The sequence below is a fragment of the Arachis hypogaea genome, chromosome 12, assembly GCF_003086295.3.
Source record: "Arachis hypogaea cultivar Tifrunner chromosome 12, arahy.Tifrunner.gnm2.J5K5, whole genome shotgun sequence".
NCBI classification, from domain to species: Eukaryota; Viridiplantae; Streptophyta; class Magnoliopsida; order Fabales; family Fabaceae; genus Arachis; species Arachis hypogaea.
The window spans coordinates 58,668,627-58,689,832 of NC_092047.1; the positions used below are offsets into that span (position 1 = coordinate 58,668,627).

General features: G+C 38.9%; 1 non-coding gene across 1 annotated transcript; it reads left to right on the plus strand.

Moving 5' to 3' along the window:
- Positions 1 to 11,350: 11,350 nt before the first annotated feature.
- On the plus strand, positions 11,351 to 11,454 carry LOC112730933 (small nucleolar RNA R71). The gene has a single exon (XR_003166733.1). It is a non-coding gene; the product is annotated as a small nucleolar RNA R71 (small nucleolar RNA).
- The last annotated feature ends 9,752 nt before the right edge of the window (positions 11,455 to 21,206 follow it).

Genomic DNA, 21,206 nt, shown 5'->3' on the forward strand with positions numbered 1-21,206 from the left:
AGCAATTGTATATGCATTTGATAAATTTAGATAATACTTGTTTGGTTCAAAAGTTATAGTGTATACTGATCATGCTGCTCTCAAGTATCTCATGTCTAAACAGGATGCAAAGCATAGACTCATCAGGTGGGTGCTGCTGCTACAAGAATTTGACCTTGAAGTGAGAGATAGGAAGGGGAGCGAGAATCAGGTGGCAGACCATTTGTCAAGAGTGCCACAAGAGGCCAATCAACATGTACCACAGCAAGTGAATGAAAAATTTCCTGATGAACATCTTTTCTATATCCAACAAGAACCTTGGTTTGCTGACATAGCAAACTACAAGGTGGGAAGGAAGATACCTCAAGAATTTTCCAAGCAACAAGTAAAAAAGCTACTCAATGAAGCAAGGAAGTTTTTGTGGGATGAACCTTTCTTATTCAAAAGATGCTCTAATGGAGTGATTAGGAGGTGTGTCCCTAAAAATGAAATGAGAGATATATTGTAGAATTGTCATGGTTTAGCCTATGGTGGACACTTTGGACCAGAAAGAACAACTACTAAAATACTGCAGAGTGGATTTTATTGGCCAACCATCTTCAAGGATGCCAGAGAGTTTGTTCACCAATGTAATGATTGCCAAAGAGATAGAGGATTGATAAGGAAGAATGAGATGCCTCAGAACTACATCCTAGAAGTGGAGCTGTTTGATCTTTGGGGCATTGATTTCATGGGCCCGTTTTCTCCCTCTTACTCTTTCAAATACATTTTGGTAGCAGTAGAGTATGTCTCAAAGTGGGTGGAAGCAATAGCCACAACCACATGTGATGCACAAATTGTCCTTCAATTCCTGAAGAAGCACATTTTCACTAGATATGGAGTGCCTAAGGGACTTGTCAGTGATGGTGGCAGTCATTTCTGCAATAAACAGATGGAGAAACTACTTCACAAATATGGGGTGATGCATAAAGTAGCCACACCTTATCACCCACAGACCAATGGCCAAGCAGAACTTGCAAATAGGGAATTGAAGAGGATTTTAGAAAAGACTGTAGGAACCACCAGAAAAGATTGGGCTAGAAAGCTAGAAGATGCACTCTGGGCATACAGGACAGTATTCAAAACTCCTATTGGAAAGTCCCCTTTCAGCTGTTATATGGCAAATCTTGTCACCTCCCTATAGAGCTTGAACATAAAGCTTTCTGGGCCACTAAATTCCTCAACCTTGATTCTCAAGCAGCAGGGGAGAAGAGGCTACTGCAACTAAATGAGTTGGATGAGTTTAGGCTAGAAGCCTATGAAAATGCTAAGATATACAAGGAAAAAGCTAAGAGGTGGCATGACAAGAAGATCTCAAGGAAGGAGTTCAAACCAGGACAACAAGTACTCTTATATAACTCTAGGCTCAAAGTCTTCCCTGGCAAGCTCAAATCCAAATGGACTGGTCCTTACTTGGTGACAAAGGTTTTCCCTTATGGAAGCCTTGAATTGCTAGATGAAGCAACAAAGAGTCATTTCACAGCAAACGGTCACAGGGCAAAGCATTACTTGGGAGGCCAATGGGACAAAGAAAAGGAGGTTCAGAACCTGAGCTGAGCAAAAATGAAAGATGTCAAGCTAGTAACAATAAAAGAGCGCTTGTTGGGAGGCAACCCAACCTAAGGTAATCTCTTTTCATAGCTATTTCAATAAAAAGGTTGAGTAGTCTTATCTGTATTGCAAGGAGCTAAGTTTGGTATTGTACACCAAAACAATTCAAGGGAGAATGAAGAATGCTAAGTTTGGTGTTCCACCAAAAATCTCATTTTAAAAAAAACACATTTTCACCTTCTGCATAAAGAGTTGCTAGCTCCAAGCAATCAGAGAAACTACTTAACCATTGTCTGTTTTTTAGTTTTTAACTTTATGACCTTCAGCAAAGGCAAAAGAACTAAGTTTGGTGTTCACACACCAAAAATAAGTTCAAAAGCCTACAAGCAAATCTTGCATATTAACCAGTCGCCTAAGGGCTTGAGAAACAAGCAACTTTTAAGGATTATGCAGGAAAACATTCAATCTGTGAAAGGGTTCTGCGTCATCATCTAAAGGAGGAGCAACAGAGAGAAATAATGATGACAGAAGGAAAAGCTGAGATACATTCTCAACAGGTTGTATTGACACTTAATCCTTGTTACTTTGAAGTATTTTAACTTGGAGATTCCTATATATCTTGCTGAAGTGTTCAATTAGGTGTAAGTGGAGATGTTTGCTAAGAATGCTAGCCTGTATTATGCTTGTTATCAATCATTTGCTTAAATTCTGTTTTGTTCCCTTCTGCATGTATAAAAGAAAAATGCTTGACACAGGAAGTGATTATCCAATGTTGTAGAAATTAGAATGAAATTCAGTGGTAGTACTTGTTTGATTTAATGATTAGCTCAATAATAAAAGCTGCATAATAAAATGTTCCTTGAAGTGTGAATTAGATTGCTGCTATAAAGCCTTTTATTAATGAATATCCCTTGAGAATAAAACAAAATAAGAAAGAAAGAGAAAAAGAAAAGCCAAGAAGTGGCAAAGAAACAAACAATAAGGCTAGACACCAATAGCTTGGACCTTAGGACATATGCCTATGGTGTTTTTGTACTAGGATATGCTTGGACAATTAGGTTCTGAGGAGTATTTTGAAACTTGGCCACTTGGATTAACTAATCCGGGATTGGCAACCGAAAGTCCATTATTAAGAGCAACCTAGTTACAAAGTATTTAGTAATCCAAAGAGATGCTGGGCATCAATGTTCTTAGGAAGAAATTGTGAGCCAAGTGTCTGTGGTGAAGGAATGTTGAGCAAAAATTGAGCCAAAAGGCTACTGCAACACTTGCCACCAAGCTTTCATTAATAAATAAGCTTTCTAAGCAAAAGAAAAAAAGCAAAAGCTAACAGGGATCAATCGAAAAGCAAGGCATTATAGCAGCAACTCTAATGAACCATCAAAGATACATTTCATATCAGATAGCTAAGAATAATTGAGTTACATTTGTCTGCATAAAACCCCATGAACCAAGTTCAATTATCTGCTAAATAAGGACATGTATATTTCTCTGTTTCATTTCATTTCTTCTTATATTTAGTGTTTGCTTGGGGACAAGTAAGATTTAAGTTTGGTGTTGTGATGACAAGTGATGCGCATAAACTTGTTATGCTACGATTTAGGAAATTGCACGATCGGCAAAATTCCTTCCGGCAAGTGCACCGGTTATCGTCAAGTAAAAACTCACAATAGAGTGAGGTCGAATCCCACAAGGATTGGTTGAGTGAGCAATTCAGATTAGAAGTGTGTTCTAGTTGAGCGGATTCAAGATTTAGATGAGAATTGCGGAATGTAAAATTGGCGGGAAAAGTAAATGACAAGAAATTGAAATGGCGGAATCTTAAATTGCATGAATTAAAGAGCAGAATGTAAATTGCTGAAATTAAAAGGGAATGGGGGTGATTGCAAGAATTGAGTTGCAGAATGTAAAGAGAAATTGGAAATCAGAAATGGGGAATTCATTGGGTGTTAGGAGATATTGAGATCTCCGAATCAAAACATGTATATCTCTTCCTCAACCAATGCGTTCATTAAATTTTGCTTGGCAATCTTATATGATTGGATCCCAATCCCTTGGCTCACCAATTCTCTCTAAAAACAAACAAATTCCCAATCCCTTGGTTTAAATGTTCATAAGAAGAGATGATGCTCGATCACTGATTATACCACACAGTTTCATGAACCACAATTTGGTAGGATTACATGTCACAATATCCATCCAAACCCCAATCCAATTCACTGTGAGAAAGCTTCTCTAGCATGAATCTTCCATTCCTTTCCCAAGGTTCCGAAGGATTCCAATTATGGGTAGTTTCTTTCCCAAGACAACTACCCAATGGAATTAGAACGAGAAGCTTTCTAACAAAATTCAAGAGAAAAGATTGAAGAAGAAGATAAACTATTATTGATTCATTGAATTACAATAGAGCTCCCTAACCCAATGAAAGGGGTTTAGTGAGTCATAGCTCTGAATTCAACTACAAAGATATGAAAACTAGCTAAAAATGAAAAGGTAAAAGTTCCAAAAGTCCCCCCCGTCTTCACTTAAATTCTATCCTATTTATACACTTTCTATATTGAGCTTCTGTTGTGTTTCTTGGGCTTTGAGGCCTCTCCCTGCTTTCCTTTTGCCTTGGGTTTATGATCCATAATCTTGATGAGGCTGTTGATCCAAATTCTGTAACATTCATTGAGCTAACTTAGTGATAATCAAATGATGACACATGACTCAATAAATTGAAATTTCAAACTCATCAATCCTTCAGGCCCAATCCCATAAACCATGATATTCAATTGGGTTTCATACCAGAGTAAGTTTAAGTTAATGTTTGTGCTCAAAGACTAACTTAAACCGCAATATTTTTGGCCCAGAAACCTTTTCCAAGAGTGGCGTTTAAGTTGCAGTTTAAGCTTAAACTGCAGCTTAAACGCCAGACACTTCCAGTGAGGCCTTTTGTAGAAGCACGTTTAAGCTTCAGTTTAAGGTTAAACTGAAGCTTAAACGTGGAAATGGAAGAAGGCAGCCCTGGAGAGTCATGTAGTCGAACACGTTTAAGCTTCAGTTTAAGGTTAAACTGAAGCTTAAACGTGGATATAGGAAGGGCAGCCCTGGAGGTCGAACACGTTTAACCTCCAGTTTAAGGTTAAACTGGAGGTTAAACGTGGAAATGGAAGGAGGCATCCTGGAGGTCGAACACGTTTAACCTCCAGTTTAAGGTTAAACTGGAGGTTAAACGTGGAAGCTTAGAATGGTAGCCCTGGAGGTGTCGAACACGTTTAAGCTCCAGTTTGAGGTCAAACTGGAGCTTAAACGTGGAAATGGAGAGAGCAACCCTGGAGGAGAAAACTTGGTCGAACACGTTTAAGCTCCAGTTTGAGGTCAAACTGGAGCTTAAACGTGGAAATGGCTCCCTGGTGCTTTTCCCATTCTGGCGTTTAACCTCCAGTTTAAGGTTAAACTAGAGGTTAAACGTGGAACTCTTTCCTGAGTGGCATTCTCATTCTGGCGTTTAACCTTCAGTTTAAGGTTAAACTGGAGGTTAAACGTGGAAATGCTTCTTTGGTGAGTCTTTCATTCTGGCGTTTAACCTCCAGTTTAAGGTTAAACTGGAGGTTAAACTTCAATTCCAGCATTTCTTAGCCTTCCTGATTCTGGCGTTTAAGCTCCATTTTAGGCTTAAACTGGAACTTAAACTCCACATATGATATTCAAGCTTCCTTTATTGATTTTGTTGCTTCCTTGCTTAGCCTCTTCTTCCCTGAAATCATCCAAACAATTGCATCAAAGTCTTGCAAAATTTCATGAGAAATCTTCCATTCATAGCATTCAAGTAATATAACTAAAACTCATGGAATTTGCATTAAAATCATACTGTTTGGATGGTTCATTGCTTTGTTCTTCATTTAACCATTTTTGGTTACTTTAAGCTCAAGAAAATGCATAAAACAACTAAAACTAACAGAAAAATGCTAGTGAAACTAGCCTAAGATGCCTTGGCCTCACAACACCAAACTTAATACTTGCTTGTCCCTAAGCAAGTCCTGAGTTATTTGAGAAGAAAGTATGAAACAGAAAGCAATTACATTGGCTATATTAGCAAGCATTTGAAGTTCATCAGAAGGGTTTTATGCAGAAAGTTGCAGCATCACTTTTTTCATACTTATCAGTTAAGATTATCACTTTTTCATTGCATCCATCAAACACTGCTATGGCCTCTTGTTATTCTTATGTCTTTGGCACTTTTCTCTTCTTTGTTTTTCTTTTCTTTTTCTTAGAGCTACTTTGCTCCTTGTTTGCTTAGTGTCATGTGTTGCACAAGCCTTTGGCATTTTCTTTTTCTTATCAGTGCACTACACATATCCACTTTAGGCATTTTAGTTCACATTTCTTCTTGAGACATTGGTGCCCAGCACCTCTTTGTGTGACTAAATGTTTTGTATTTAGGTTGCTCTTGATAATGGACTTTTGGTTGATAATCCCGGGTTAGTTAACCCAAGTTACCGAGTGTTGAAACACTCCTCAGAACCTATTCATCCAAGCATATCCTTAATACATAAACACCACAGGCATTTGTCTCAGAAGTTCAAACCATTGGTGCCTAGCTTATTTTCTCAATTTTTCTGCTTTTTGGTTGCCTTTTTCAGTGGCTTTTTCTTCTTCTTTTTCTTTCTTTTTCATGGCCAAAGACATTTATTCATCAAGATCCATAGACAGTTTTCAATTTCTACATAAAAAATGGTAATTCTACACTCTATTTCCAGTGATCTGACTTAAACAATCAAGCATGCATACCACCACTTAATTCTACTTGATTTGTCACTAATTGAGCCAAGCCACTTTTGTTCAAACTTTTCTTTTATTTTTGGAAACAGAACAAGCATGGCAAGCATTTGTTTAAGAAGGTGAAGTTATATCCAAACATCTAGGCATTCACTTTATTCAAAGCAAATAACATACACACATACTAGAGACTTCACATTAAAACTTAAATGACTCATAATGAAAGAAAGCTCATAAAGACAATTCACCAATTATCATTTGATTATTAAGGAACGAGACCACCTCTTATTTATTGCTTGGTTCTTCTTAATTCTTAGGATCCTGCTTCTTCTTGCTTCCTGCCTCTTTTTGACCACTTGTGCTTCCTTTGTCTTTTCTCATGAGCTTTTTCCAGAATCCAGCTTTTTTCATTGTTTCTTCCACTCCTTTTTCAAGGATCATTGCCTTGTTTATTTCTCCTTCTTTCCTTCCTTTGAAATACTCATCAAAAGCTGGGAATGCTGGGTCCATTTTGTGTAGATGTTCCCCTATGTAGTTAAGCTTGATTTGCAAACTGATGTTGTAATCAGCTTGGACTGAGTATCTTGCATTCTGTAAAGTGGTGGCTTCCTTGATTGCCAGGACATTGGCATCTTGGTGTTGGCATATGTGGCTGAAGGATTCCTGTAAGTGTAAATTCTGTTCCCTTTGCAGATCTAAGAATCTTGATTCAAAGTTTCTTTGCATATCCATCATTTTTAGGTGAAAGTCCTCTTGTCTCTCCTGAGACCTCATGTATTGTTGAGACATTCCTTCCATGATTTCCTGCATTCTGCTCATATCCATGGGGTCTCTAGGAGTTCGTTGTCTTCTTTCTGGAATTGCTTGCTCTTCTTGTTCTTCTTCTCTATCTTCTCCTTCCTGTCCTTCTTGTTCAGCTTCTTGCTCTTCTTCCGCTTGTTGCCCTTCTTCATTTCTTCTTTTTGTATGTCTTGGAGGAGTTGGGCCAAGAGTCATTCTGTGCGCAGTTATGGCCAATCCCGGATATAGCCAATTAGGTCTTTCATCTTCAAGTGGTACTCGGGCATCGATGCATAGTCTAATGATGGTGCTAGGGAAGTGGAGCCAGGATTCAGGGTCACTTTTCTCACTAAACTCTTGTATCTGTTCAGCAATGAGTTTATGAACTTTGATCTCCCCTCCCACCATAATGCAATGAAGCAAAATGGCTCTTTTAGGGACTATTTCTGAAGAGTTTGCAGTGGGTAGGATGGATCTCCTAACTATTGCATACCACCCTTTAGCTTCAGGTGTTAGGTCTCCCCTTCTCAAGACTCTTGGAGCCCCTCTTGTTTTTCTCACCCATTCAGCTCTGATGGCACAAAGGTCTTCAGCAATAGTTGTATAGTCAGGTTCTCCTATCATCCTTTCTTCATAACTTGCTTGGCTGAAATGTATGTTTTTCAGGCCAAGAGTTTTCATGATTGCTTTGGGACTGAAGTCAACTTCCACCCCTCTCACATAGCTTTTGTATGTGGGTTTCTTGGTTGGATCCTCCCTTACTGCATTTGCATAAAACTCTTTTACCAGGTTAATGTTGATTTTAGTGATTGGCTTAGTCAGGAGCTCCCACTTCCTCTTTTTGATCTTTTCCCAAACACCTGGGAACTCATCCTTTTCAAGGTCAAAGGGAACCTCAGCTAGTACCGTTTTAGGTCTCATCCATTCGGCTTGAATCTCATGGAAAACTGATCTGTATCTCCATGCATCGAATTCCCTGTTTTCCTCCATTGGTTGCTTGTCTTTTCTTCTTTTGTGGCTAGATGAAGCTGCCATTGGTTCTTTAGTTTTGGTAAGTGACAAGCTAAAGTTGACAAGGTGAAGCAAGAAGTGTTGTTGGAAGTGTGGGGAGGTTGTTTTCGGCAAGAGATAGTTTATGCTATGATGAAGGAAATGTGCATGAAGGAGATTTGGTGGTGTTGAACTCGTTCCCCAAGTGGTTCTTTATAGTGCCCGTAAGTGCAAAATGGACGGTTAGGGTGATTTGTGAAGGGTGGCTTGATGGTAAATATATGAATTAGGGAGAAGGACGAATTGCTTTTCATTTTCTTGGAAGTATTCTGGGTGCATTAGGTTGTACATGTAGCTATCTTTTCTTGCAGAACTTCCTTTTCCCATGTGTTAGTTTCAAAGACTTGTGAATTTTCTTTTTGACCAAGCACCGTACCTCCCTTTGTCTTTTTCCTCCATTTTTGTCTTTTCTTTTGTACCTGCACAAACAAACAAGTTTGCTATCATTTTTCGGTCCATGTGAATGATGAATAGTACTTGCACATGTAAATCAATGATTGACTTCATGAGCTTATAGCCATGACTTTTGTATATATGCACACTTATTATTGGACACCAAACTTAGTGTTTGGTAAAGTCTCCTAATGACATGAAATCCATCTTGGTTGTCCTTAATGAATGTGCATAATTCTAATAAATCACAGTCACTTTGGCTCTTTGATTCTAAACAAAGTTACTACCCTAAGTAATTGAAACCAAAGTATTAAAACATGCGAATGGTATACTTGTCATGAAATTTGAAATCCAGAGGAACTTCTTGCTTTTCATAAACTGTGTTCAAAAGGAACACCAAACTTAATGTTTGGTCGTGCACCTTGAATGAAAGATGGAATCCAATTTGAGTAAGATTTGGGAGTGCCTTCAGGCACACCAAACTTAGAGACCAATTGTAATTTACATGCAAAGTTTAGTGCACTTTTTCAATAGTTGTCCTGAGGATTCAAGTTCATGCATAAGAAACCATGCTTTATTAGATGTAAAGCAAAGCACTAAAGATTAAGGATACTAAAAACATGGGTTGCCTCCCATGAAGCGCTTCTTTAACGTCACTAGCTTGACGGTTGTCCCTTGTTAGGGTGGATTGTAGTGCTTGACGTCTTCTCCTCTCACTATGCAAACGTCCCCACTTGATTCCTTCATGACCTCTAAATGTTCCATAGAAAGAACTTTCCTGATTGTGAACACTTGAGGGCGCTGGGAAGGAATTGTTTTGAGGCCAGGTGGGATTGGCAGATAATGACTTGATATCACTTTATCTCCCGGAGAGAAACCTTCAGTGGGAATTTTCTTGTTTCTCCACCCTCTTGGCAATTTCTTTACAATTCTTCCCTTTCTCTTGAAGCTTTCTTCATTGACCCTTATGCTGGGAGGATCCTTCTGGTCTGTTTCTATTGATTCTTGTGGCTTTAACTCTTGCAATTCTTGTTTGCTTTCCAAGGGCTGTTTCAGAGTTTCAGCTGCCGGATTGCTTTCCTCCAAGCACAGATGGCTACTCTCATCCTTAGGTTTTTCATGTTCTGGTTCAGGCTCAGATGCAGGTTTGAAAACATTGAAAATGAGCTGTTCATCATGTATTCTCAAAATTAGCTCTCCTTGTTCTACATCTATGAGTGCTCTAGCAGTGGCTAGAAATGGCCTCCCCAGAATGATGGGGTGTAGGTAGCTTTCCTCCATGTCCAAAATGACAAAGTCTGTGGGGAAAAAATAATTTCCCACTTTCACCAGCACATTCTCAACTACCCCTTCAGCTTGCTTCTGAGTTTTGTCAGCCAGTTGTATGATTACATCAGTGGATCTCACCTCATTCAGTTGTAGCCTCTTCATAAGAGTTAGAGGCATCACATTTATGCTAGCTCCTAGATCACAGAATCCTCTGTCAATTTTTGTTTCTCCTATGATGCAAGGAATACGAAAACTTCCTGGGTCTGTTTTCTTAGAGACTGTGTCCTTCTTGATGAGAGCACTGCATTCTTTGTTCATTGTTACCGTTTGTCCTCCCTTCAAAACTCTTTTCTTGCTCAACAATTCCTTTAAATACTTGATGTGTGTAGGCATTTGATGGAGAATCTCAAGAAAGGGAATATTGACATGGAGAGACTTAAATGTCTCTAAAAACCTTGAATAGGTTCTCCCTTTTTCACTTCCTCCTAACCTCTGAGGAAATGGTGCTTTTGGTTGGTATATTTCCAGCATGCCTTTTTGCAGTTCCTTGGCTTGCTCAGTTTCACTTTCCTGCTTAGCTTCCTCCATACCTTCCTTCAAGATTTCTGGCTCCTGTTTTGAGGGTCTGATTCCTTCTTCTTCTGAGACTTCCTTCAATATGGTGATGGCCTTGCATTCTTCCCATCTCACTCTCTTTTGTTCCCCTTTTGGATTCTTTTCTGTGTCACTAGGGAACACTGCAGTTGATTTGGGGGCCTGTTGAGATAACTCTCCTACTTGAGACTCCATCCTCTTGAGTTTTTCACCATGGTTCCTTAAGGTAGCTCTCACATCATCCCTGAAGCTTTTCAATTCGGTTATGTCTTGACTCATGGTTGCCATCATTCCTTCTATCCAGTTTAATTGATCTTGAAATTGTTGGTTCGGATTAGGTTGGGTAGGTTGATTATTTTGGCCATGATATGGTGGTTGGGAGTAAGTGTTTTGTGTGGCTTGGTATGATCTTTGGTTGGAATTTTGGTATGTGGAATTGTTATGTTGGTTGTGGTTGTAAGGTTTGTGGTTTTGTGGTTGGGTTTGTTGGTTCCCCCACCCAAAGTTTGGGTGATTTTTCCATCCTGGGTTGTAAGTGTTGGAATGTGGATCATATGATTGCCTTTGTTGGTTTCCCACATAGTTGGCCTCTTCCCAATCACCTCCTTCAATGCTTACTTCCTCTTGATCTTGTGTGTGTATTGCAGCCACTTGCTTTGTTTCTAATTGCCTGGTAAGCTCTGCTAGTTGCTTGGCAAACACTTTGTTTTGGGCTAGAATTGTATCAACATGGTTTAGCTCCATGACTCCCTTAGTGTTGTGCCTTTCTGATGCATAGTAGTACTCATTCTCAGCCACTGTTTCAATCACTTCAATGGCTTCCTCCACAGTCTTTTTCCTGTTCAATGAACCTCCTGATTAATGGTCTACAGCCTTCCTTGATTCATAAGAGAGTCCATCATAGAAAATATGCAATTGCACCCAGTCATGGAACATGTCCGGTGGGCATTTCCTTGTCAAATCCTTGAATCTCTCCCATGCCTCGTAGAGAGTTTCACCATCTTGTTGTCTAAAAGTCTGAACCTCAGATCGAAGCCTATTGACCTTTTGTGGGGGGTAGAAACGTGCCAGAAACTTGCTTTCCACCTCATCCCATGTTGTTAGACTCCCCCTTGGAAATGATTCCAGCCACTTAGCTGCTTTGTCCCTAAGTGAAAATGGGAACAAAAGCAGTTTATAGGCATCTTCCTGGACTCCATTGGACTTCACAGTGTCACAAATTCTCAGGAATTTTGTGAGATGTTGGTTGGGATCTTCATTAGCACTCCCACCAAATGAACAATGATTCTCCACAAGTGATATTAGCTGTGGTTTGAGCTCAAAATTGTTGGCCTGAATGGGTGGTTTCTGAATGCTGCTACCACAATTCCCAGAGGTTGGGTTTATGTATGAACTAAGAACCCTCCTCTCAGGAATGGCATTGTTTCCATCAGCTCTCTCATGGTTGTGAACTTCTCTATCCATGTTGAGATCTAGAGCTTCCTCAAAATTGTCCTCAGATTCTCCTTCAGATTCTTCTTCTCCCAGTACTCTCTTCCCTCTTGCTTCCCTTCTAAGTCTATGAAGGGTCCTCTCTGGTTCGGTATATGGAGGAGTTGATGTCTCTCCTCTCCTACCTGTCATACAAGAACACAGCACAGGCAACAACAAGTGAAATACTCTTGGTTAATGGAAGAGTATGGTTAAAGCAATTGAGGAATTAATTCAAACAGTTAGTGAGTCAGTGAGTTAGTTGCTTGAATTTAAAGGCATAAAGAAAGAAAGCATGTAACAGAGTGCAGAAATTAAAATTCAACAAGTAACTTGTACTGAATTAATCAAAACAAAAAAAAATGCTCAATCTAGTTAACTTCCAATTGGAGAATTGTCAATCGAAAACCAATCCCCGGCAACGGCGCCATAAACTTGATGCGCATAAACTTGTTATGCTACGATTTAGGAAATTGCACGATCGGCAAAATTCCTTCCGGCAAGTGCACCGGTTATCGTCAAGTAAAAACTCACAATAGAGTGAGGTCGAATCCCACAAGGATTGGTTGAGTGAGCAATTCAGATTAGAAGTGTGTTCTAGTTGAGCGGATTCAAGATTTAGATGAGAATTGCGGAATGTAAAATTGGCGGGAAAAGTAAATGACAAGAAATTGAAATGGCGGAATCTTAAATTGCATGAATTAAAGAGCAGAATGTAAATTGCTGAAATTAAAAGGGAATGGGGGTGATTGCAAGAATTGAGTTGCAGAATGTAAAGAGAAATTGGAAATCAGAAATGGGGAATTCATTGGGTGTTAGGAGATATTGAGATCTCCGAATCAAAACATGTATATCTCTTCCTCAACCAATGCGTTCATTAACTTTTGCTTGGCAATCTTATATGATTGGATCCCAATCCCTTGGCTCACCAATTCTCTCTAAAAACAAACAAATTCCCAATCCCTTGGTTTAAATGTTCATAAGAAGAGATGATGCTCGATCACTGATTATACCACACAGTTTCATGAACCACAATTTGGTAGGATTACATGTCACAATATCCATCCAAACCCCAATCCAATTCACTGTGAGAAAGCTTCTCTAGCATGAATCCTCCATTCCTTTCCCAAGGTTCCGAAGGATTCCAATTATGGGTAGTTTCTTTCCCAAGACAACTACCCAATGGAATTAGAACGAGAAGCTTTCTAACAAAATTCAAGAGAAAAGATTGAAGAAGAAGATAAACTATTATTGATTCATTGAATTACAATAGAGCTCCCTAACCCAATGAAAGGGGTTTAGTGAGTCATAGCTCTGAATTCAACTACAAAGATATGAAAACTAGCTAAAAATGAAAAGGTAAAAGTTCCAAAAGTCCCCCCCGTCTTCACTTAAATTCTATCCTATTTATACACTTTCTATATTGAGCTTCTGTTGTGTTTCTTGGGCTTTGAGGCCTCTCCCTGCTTTCCTTTTGCCTTGGGTTTATGATCCATAATCTTGATGAGGCTGTTGATCCAAATTCTGTAACATTCATTGAGCTAACTTAGTGATAATCAAATGATGACACATGACTCAATAAATTGAAATTTCAAACTCATCAATCCTTCAGGCCCAATCCCATAAACCATGATATTCAATTGGGTTTCATACCAGAGTAAGTTTAAGTTAATGTTTGTGCTCAAAGACTAACTTAAACCGCAATATTTTTGGCCCAGAAACCTTTTCCAAGAGTGGCGTTTAAGTTGCAGTTTAAGCTTAAACTGCAGCTTAAACGCCAGACACTTCCAGTGAGGCCTTTTGTAGAAGCACGTTTAAGCTTCAGTTTAAGGTTAAACTGAAGCTTAAACGTGGAAATGGAAGAAGGCAGCCCTGGAGAGGCATGTAGTCGAACACGTTTAAGCTTCAGTTTAAGGTTAAACTGAAGCTTAAACGTGGATATAGGAAGGGCAGCCCTGGAGGTCGAACACGTTTAACCTCCAGTTTAAGGTTAAACTGGAGGTTAAACGTGGAAATGGAAGGAGGCATCCTGGAGGTCGAACACGTTTAACCTCCAGTTTAAGGTTAAACTGGAGGTTAAACGTGGAAGCTTAGAATGGTAGCCCTGGAGGTGTCGAACACGTTTAAGCTCCAGTTTGAGGTCAAACTGGAGCTTAAACGTGGAAATGGAGAGAGCAACCCTGGAGGAGAAAACTTGGTCGAACACGTTTAAGCTCCAGTTTGAGGTCAAACTGGAGCTTAAACGTGGAAATGGCTCCCTGGTGCTTTTCCCATTTTGGCGTTTAACCTCCAGTTTAAGGTTAAACTGGAGGTTAAACGTGGAACTCTTTCCTGAGTGGCATTCTCATTCTGGCGTTTAACCTTCAGTTTAAGGTTAAACTGGAGGTTAAACGTGGAAATGCTTCTTTGGTGAGTCTTTCATTCTGGCGTTTAACCTCCAGTTTAAGGTTAAACTGGAGGTTAAACTTCAATTCCAGCATTTCTTAGCCTTCCTGATTCTGGCGTTTAAGCTCCAGTTTAGGCTTAAACTGGAACTTAAACTCCACATATGATATTCAAGCTTCCTTTATTGATTTTGTTGCTTCCTTGCTTAGCCTCTTCTTACCTGAAATCATCCAAACAATTGCATCAAAAGTCTTGCAAAATTTCATGAGAAATCTTCCATTCATAGCATTCAAGTAATATAACTAAAACTCATGGAATTTGCATTAAAATCATACTGTTTGGATGGTTCATTGCTTTGTTCTTCATTTAACCATTTTTGGTTACTTTAAGCTCAAGAAAATGCATAAAACAACTAAAACTAACAGAAAAATGCTAGTGAAACTAGCCTAAGATGCCTTGGCATCAACAAGTCATCTTATGCTAGCCTTTCAAGCATTTTTCACTTGTTTCATTAGGTTTTATGCACTTTCTTGCATAATAAGTAAGTGATTTGGAGTGGATTTGCATGGTTATGTCAATTCAATCAACCATCATTTATTTGACACAAAATCATAGGATTCATGCTAGAATTAGTTGATTTTATGATTAATGCAGAGATCTTGTAAATTTGGTGATGCTTTGATTGGTTGTTTTGATTACTTGTAGGTGAAGAAATGATGAAAAAAAAGGAAAAAGGAATCTTAGAGCACGCTTTGGACCTTAGGCCATGCTTTGAAAAGCGTGACCCATGATATAAAAGCGTGGCACTCAACCAAGGCCAAGCATAGCGCTCTCTAATTGAGCGCAGCGCTCTCTAATTAAGCGCCAGTAAAGAAGCAGCCAAAAGAAAGGCAAGGGCGCTACGTTGTGTTTACAAACTGAGTGCTCAAGGGATACCAAATTAACAAGGCACCAGCGCTCAAAACCAAGAGTGCTCCGTTAACTCATTTCACTTTATCGTGGCCCATCAAAAGGAAAACAAGGTGCGACACTCATAAATGGGACAGCCAGGGCTCGAAGAGGGGCACGCAATGCATAGAAAGGGCGCTATATTGAAACCCCTCACTGAGCGCTGATGGGATATTTTTGTGGAAGAAACGAATTTCTCCAAAACACCCAAATCTAACCGGCAAGTGTACTGGGTCGCATCAAGTAATAATAACTCACGGGAGTGAGGTCGATCCCACAGGGATTGAAGGATTGAGCAATTTTAGTTTAGTGGTTGATTTAGTCAAGCGAATCAAGATTTGGTTGAGAGATTTGTGAATTGCAGAATTTAAATCGCATGGAAAGTAAAGGGAATAGGGAATTGGCATGAAATTTAAAGAGAACTAAAATTTAAAGTGCTGAATCTTAAAAAACAAGAAATTAAATGGCAGAAACTTAGAACGCAAGAAATGTAAATTGCAGAATCTTAAAGTGCAAGAAATGTAAATGGCTTGAATTGTAAAGGGAATTGGGAATTGGATTTGCAGAAATTAAACAAGGAAAAGTAAAATTGTAACAAGCAGAGAAGTAAAGGATGACTTGAATTGAACCGGATCTTAAAACAGAATTGTAAATGAGCTTGAAAGCAGTAAACAGAGAATGGGAAATGGGAAATCCAGATCTCAGGACCCAAGAGACTAGAAAACCAAGTCTAGATCTCAATGCCTTCCTAGATCCAACAAGAACAATTGCAAAGGAAATGTAAATTGCAAAGAAAGTAGATGAAGAAGCAATTATCCGAAACTGAAATTTAATTAAGCAGAGAATTAAACAAGATCCCAAGGTGAGATTGAAACAGAAGTTCTTCAATTCTCCACCCAAGATCCGAAGCAAGAAAATTAAAGAGTGCAGGGCAAGAACAAGGAAGAAGAGAGATCAATTCTCCTCCCCAATTCCCTTGAATTAAAACAACAATGCTAGAATGTAAAAGTGAATTCCCAATCAAACCAAAAAAGAAAGCTCTATATGAAAACTAAAAAGGGAAGCTCTCCTAAAAACTTAAATCCTATGCTATTTATACACTTTCTTCAAATGGTCTTCAATCCTTCAATTGGGCCTTTGTTCTTGATGGAATTGGGTTGATAGAGGCCTTGGTTGATTGCTCTTGGAGTTTGGAGAAGAACCGAATTGAACCGGGTTTGGAATCATGAAAGCTTGTAAAAGTTTGAGTAAACGTTTGAGGCTAACTTTTACTCCAACTTTTCACATCAGCCACCCTTCTTTGCTGATACCAACGTTGGGGCAAAAGTTAGGGGTCAAACTTTTGCTCCAACGTTGGCCTCCCCTTGCATACTCATGGCGCCAATGTTAGCCAAAAAGTTAGAGTCTAACGTTGGCGCAAACTTTTGCTCTCCAGGGTGTATTTTTTATGCGCCAACGTTAGCCAAAAAGTTAGGGGCTAACGTTGGCGCAAACTTTTGCTCTCCAGGGTGTTGATTTGTGATGCCAAAAGTTAGCCAAAAAGTTTGAGGCTAACTTTTGCTCCAGCTTTTTGCCCAAAAGTTAGCCAAAAAATTTGAGGCTAACTTTTGCTCCAGCTTTTTGCCCAAAAGTTTGCACAAAAGTTTGAGGCTAACTTTTGGTCCAGCTTTTTGCTCCCTGGTTCATTTTCAATTAATCCAAAAGTTTGAGCTAAAGTTTGAGGCAAACTTTTGCTCAAACTTTTTGTCCTCTCTTCCTCCTAGCCATTCCTTCTTGCTTTAACCTTTCTCCAAGCTTTCTTCACCTATCATTAATCAACCAAACACATCAAAGCTATGCTCAAAATCATGAGATATTCATTTTTTCATAATATGTGACAATTATAGCATAAAACCTCATGAAATTGCATTAATTCATACATGGTTGATTAAATCAAAGGAAACATGAAAATCTACCCAATTGGCTTGCTTATGGCTCAAGAAAGTGCATAATTCAGTTGAAAACAAAAGAAAAAGGCTAGTAAAACTAGGCTAAGATGACTTGTCATCACAACACCAAACTTAAAGCTTGCTTGTCCCCAAGCAAGAAATGAATTATGCTCAATGGTTCTTTCATTTAAGATGGATTGAAGAACAACTTGTCAGGTCCTGTGAGTGAAGTGATCAAGTAACAGTGGGGTAAATTCTAAATCATATGCTCATGCAAGGGCTTCAGTGCTTACTAGTCCTCACATATTGGGAGTCTTAGGTCTTAGGATTTTCATCCAAATAGTATCATGGAGATCTCTTTATATGTAGTCACCTTGAAGCATCTTATAGTTTCTGTGCTTTGGCCTCGACTCTAAGTGTCATGTCTCAAAGCGGCTCTTTAGATAAGCTTTCAATCAATACTCCTAAACCAGTTGGTTTTAAGGTATTAGGTGTTAAAGCACCCCTAAGGATTTACTTGCTCAAGCCTCTTTCCTTGACACAACTCAACCACAAGCATTTACTAGGCTAACAACTCTTTGAGTTTTGTTTCTTCTTTCTTTTCTGCCTAGTAATTGATGCTCAGAGCCTTGGGCCATGTTCTTTTTGTTTTTGTATTTTCTTTTCTTTCTTTTGTTTTGTTTGCTGCTTCTTGGATCAATAAATTTTTGAGAATCTCCACAATACTTCTTTGAACTTCATGTCCTGCCTATGAGCTCCCATGCAAGTTTTCACAAGCATGCAACCTCAATACATAATCATACAACTAGAACCACCACTTCTCCTAATCTTTTGCTTGCCTCAAAATTGTTTAATTCCTCAATTCTTCTTTTCAAAGAACTTTCATGTGATGCATTTTTGAACATTGAGTGCAAACAAGTTTTGAAGAGAAAAATGTTGTGAATGATCAAGCATCTTGCTTATTGAATTACAGAAAAACTATGCTATGCAGACAGATAATCAGGGAAACTAAACCACTCTCAATCGTAGCAGTGTTTGATGTAAGATAATCACTTAACAATACAACCTTTTAGAGTTCGCTTGCTTTACTCCTCATCATCATCATCACTGATCCACATATTCCTCTTTCATTTTTTTTTTGTTGATGATGCTTAATCCTCCCAAAAGCTTGTATGATGCTCTGCAATGATGTTGAAAGTTGCTTGTTCCCAAGCACTTGAAAAATGGTTAGCATGCATGAGTTATTTTTGGGCCTTTGAACTTACTTTGGTGTGGGAACACCAAACTTAGTACCTTGCCAATGGTTCTCATGCATCAGATTAACCATGTGTAAAACTCTTTTTTCTGTTTCAAAAGTGACAAAACTGAAAACTAAAGAATAGCAAAATAGTTGACTAGTTTATCTAACTGCTTGAAGCTATATAGATAAAACTAATTAACCTTTTTATTAAAATAGCTATGAAAAGAAAACTACCTCAGGTTGGGTTGCCTCCCAACAAAGCGCTTCTTTATTGTCACTAGCTTGACATCCTTCATTCTGTGCTCATGGAAGTTGAGGCTTCTGTTGCCTTAGGTTTCCTCCTCTTGCTATGGGCTTCCTTCCCTCTGTTTCTCTTTCCATAGCCTTCTTACTTTCCTCCATGACTCCCTTCTCTTTCAATCCAGCATCCTTTTCATGGCTCTTTGGGTTCAAAGTCCCCTTCTTCTCACCCAATTCAGCAAGGTTTTGAACCAGTTGTTCCATCTGCCTTTCAAGTCTTCTGAGTGAGACCTCTTGGTTCTTGCTTATCATCTCTTGATGTTTCTTTATTTCTTCCTGCTCTATTGCCATCATTTCTTGAATTTTCATGAACCTCTCCATCAGCATTTCTAGAATATAGATTCTTTGAAAGGTTGGAAGTGGTTGTGGCTGTGTCAATTGTGGTGGTCGATGAAGGTCATTTTGGGCGAATGGTGAGGTAGGACGGGGTTGGAAGTGTGTGTGATTGTTGTTGTGGGGGTGTGTTTTATGTTGATTTTTGAAGCTGGGATTGTTGCAGTTGAAGTCCCTTGGTCTTTGGTTTTGGTTCTCAACCCCCCTCCCATTAGAATGAGTTCTCCAAGGTGGATTGTACACATCATTCTGAAGCCTGTGTTGGAGCACGCTAGAGTGATTGCTTGGAGATTGTAGTTGCTCATGGTTAATGATCCCAAAACTTTGTTCAGCTTGGTTACACCCATATGAGCTTTGAGTCAGGTTGTATGTATGTACTACAGCATGTCTCAACTCAGTGATTTTTCTGGCCATCATGTCTAGTTGTTGTAGAGTCTGCTGATGCATCTGCTTGTTTTGGCTTATGACTGCACGAGCACCTTCAATTTCTTTCTCTTGTGTGAATGGATGTACTTCTGCCTCTGGCTTAACAACTCTCTGTGATGGGTTTAACTTGACTAGGAGTTCACTCATCAGTTCTTCCCATCCGATAATGTTTCCTTGTGGAAAAGCTTCAAACCATTGGGCAACATCGTTCATGGCTATGGATAGTTGCTTCGAACTATGGGTTACATTATCAACCAAGGTAGGGATATTACTCTCATGATTGCTAGAATTTGTTGAGTTCCCCTCCATGATTTGCACAGTCACAAACAATTCAAGTGATGATTGAATATTTTCAAGCTCATAATGTGATTCAGAAGGTTAGCTGGCACAAAATATTAAACAGTTGATGGACTTGGGAGATTAGTGGCAGAAATTGCTTCTCTTGTGTAAGCAAGAGCATTGCATAGAGCCAGAAATTTCCAGGAAAATTTCACTTTGTTGCTAAAGCGAAGTTTCAGTTATCTCAGGAAAAAATTCAAACAGTTAGTGGGTTAGTCAAAAATTAAAGAAACAGGAAATAAAAATGCTAGATCTAGATCACCACCTCACTTAATCATTGTCAATCTAATCAATCCCCGACAACGGTGCCAAAAACTTGATGGGATATTTTTGTGGAAGAAACGAATTTCTCCAAAACACCCAAATCTAACCGGCAAGTGCACCGGGTCGCATCAAGTAATAATAACTCACGGGAGTGAGGTAGATCCCACAGGGATTGAAGGATTGAGCAATTTTAGTTTAGTGGTTGATTTAGTCAAGCGAATCAAGATTTGGTTGAGAGATTTGTGAATTGCAGAATTTAAATCGCATGGAAAGTAAAGGGAATGGGGAATTGGCATGAAATTTAAAGAGAACTGAAATTTAAAGTGCTGAATCTTAAAGAACAAGAAATTAAATGGCAGAAACTTAGAACGCAAGAAATGTAAATTGCAGAATCTTAAAGTGCAAGAAATGTAAATGGCTTGAATTGTAAAGGGAATTGGGAATTGGATTTGCAGAAATTAAACAAGGAAAAGTAAAATTGTAACAAGCAGAGAAGTAAAGGATGACTTGAATTGAACCAGATCTTAAAACAGAATTGTAAATGAGCTTGAAAGCAGTAAACAGAGAATGGGAAATGGAAAATCCAAATCTCAGGACCCAAGAGACTAGAAAACCAAGTCTAGATCTCAATGCCTTCCTAGATCCAACAAGAACAATTGCAAAGGAAATGTAAATTGCAAAGAAAGTAGATGAAGAAGAAATTATCCAAAACTGAAATTTAATTAAGCAGAGAATTAAACAAGATCCCAAGGTGAGATTGAAACAGAAGTTCTTCAATTCTCCACCCAAGATCCGAAGCAAGAAAATTAAAGAGTGTTGGGCAAGAACAAGGAAGAAGAGAGATCAATTCTCCTCCTCAATTCTCTTGAATTAAAACAACAATGCTAGAATGTAAAAGTGAATTCCCAATCAAACCAGAAAAGAAAGCTCTATATGAAAACTAAAAAGGGAAGCTCTCCTAAAAACTTAAATCCTATGCTATTTATACACTTTCTTCAAATGGTCTTCAAGCCTTCAATTGGGCCTTTGCTCTTGATGGAATTGGGTTGATAGAGGCCTTGGTTGATTGCTCTTGGAGTTTGGAGAAGAACCGAATTGAACCGGGTTTAGAATCATGAAAGCTTGAATAAAAGTTTGAGTAAAAGTTTGAGGCTAAC